This window comes from Triticum dicoccoides, chromosome 6A (assembly GCF_002162155.2).
Source record: "Triticum dicoccoides isolate Atlit2015 ecotype Zavitan chromosome 6A, WEW_v2.0, whole genome shotgun sequence".
In the NCBI taxonomy this organism is placed as follows: domain Eukaryota; kingdom Viridiplantae; phylum Streptophyta; class Magnoliopsida; order Poales; family Poaceae; genus Triticum; species Triticum dicoccoides.
Window position 1 is genome coordinate 297,190,017 of NC_041390.1, and position 1,475 is coordinate 297,191,491.

Below are 1,475 nucleotides of genomic sequence, written 5' to 3' on the forward strand. Positions count from 1 at the left end.
TAGTGCGCCACCCTCCCTCCTTGTCGTCTGCTAGCACACGGCAAAGCTTCTATGTCGTCTGCTAGTAGACGACAAAGAGCTGGCTGACGGCAAACATGGTCTTTGCCGTCAGCTCTTTCTTTAAGATGATAGCAAAGACCTTCTTTGCCGTCAGCTAGCGGACGGCAAGAGCTGGCTGACGGCAAAGATTCTGATTCCAGTAATGGACGACACATTGGTAGGTTTGGGTGCCACAAAAAATAAGCGAAAGGCTGCACGGCCAACAAATAGTCGTGAAAACGCACAATACGAGGAGTTGAGTAAGCAGACACGGTTTTGCAGCATTTTTCGAGGTAAAGGATATGAGAAGATGACCTGTCCACAAAGAGGGGATTTGCCGAAGCAACCAAGAAAAGAGAATGCATGTTCACAAACGGGTACTTTTCTCTCTATAGGTATGTTCTACAATAAGCGTGTGCCGTGAAGCAAGAAAATGATACATGTCGATAATGTTCTAATCGTGTCGCTACTTATGACGAGTTTCTAATGGATCTATGAAAGAGAAAACACCAGCAATCCAATCTAATCCAATCCAATTCAATAATGCCGTGTTAAAATAGAGAACATGAACTTACACCGCACGGGAGGGGGAGTCTGTGAGTCATGATTATTATTTATGATATTATTATTTTTTTCCTGTTGCAACGCAAGATATTTGTGCTAGTATATAGCAAACGGGGATAATCCAGGGCGGCCAAACGGATCGCCGTGGACTCTGACTGCTTCGTTCCCTCGCGAGCGCGTCCGGCTACCCCGGTCTAGTCCCCGTCGTCGATACCCACCCCACTGGCTAAACTGCATCACCACCTCGCCCCCTTCCTCCTCTTCGGTGACGCTTCCCCTCCCCAGACCCTCCGTCCGGGTAAGCCTTGTGCTGCTGCTGCTGCTGCTACAGTGGCGTATCCTGCTGCCCCCGTCCCCGCGTCGCTCGGATCTGTCATTTCTGCTCGCCGCTTATTTCAGATCCATTAGGTGCCTAGCGTGCTACTTTGCCGGTGCCGCGATCTCGCCGCGGAGCTGCCCGGTGCGTGTGCGTTGCTTTTTCTCTGCGCGGGCGGGTCAAGAGCGTGCTGCGAATTGTGATCTCCCGTGGTAGCACCTGTTGTTGTGAAAGGGAGTCACTGGAGTGCCTACTTGGTTCGCCGGCATAGAGTGGTTAGGTGCAGAAATTGCTTCGTCGCTGTGGAATTGAGAGTAGTTTTTAGTTTTTTTCTTTTTTGAAAGATCCAGCAACCGCTGCCTTTTTATTGTGATAGGTTTTTGGACAAATGGTGAATTTTATTGGCTTAAAACGAAGCATCAAGAGAATACAAACACAATGAGCATACACCCAGCCCCTGCATAACTAAGATGCACATAGCCGACACCAAGGGTATGCACACAAAAATACGACGGCAAATAATAATGTCATATAACACCAAAGCTATGAGTAGGTG

The 1,475-nt window shown here is 48.7% G+C and overlaps 1 protein-coding gene across 3 annotated transcripts in view; it reads left to right on the plus strand.

Moving 5' to 3' along the window:
* Window positions 1-748: 748 nt before the first annotated feature.
* Window positions 749-1,475, plus strand: part of LOC119316803 (cyclic nucleotide-gated ion channel 1-like) — a 44,990-nt gene continuing 44,263 nt past the window's right edge. For 2 of the 3 annotated variants that reach the window (XM_037591190.1, XM_037591192.1), the window contains exon 1: window positions 752-901. The gene's annotated coding sequence lies outside the window, so the exon portion shown is untranslated. Of the gene's footprint in view, window positions 902-1,475 lie in introns of all 3 variants that reach the window. The other variant, XM_037591191.1, reaches the window with a different exon arrangement.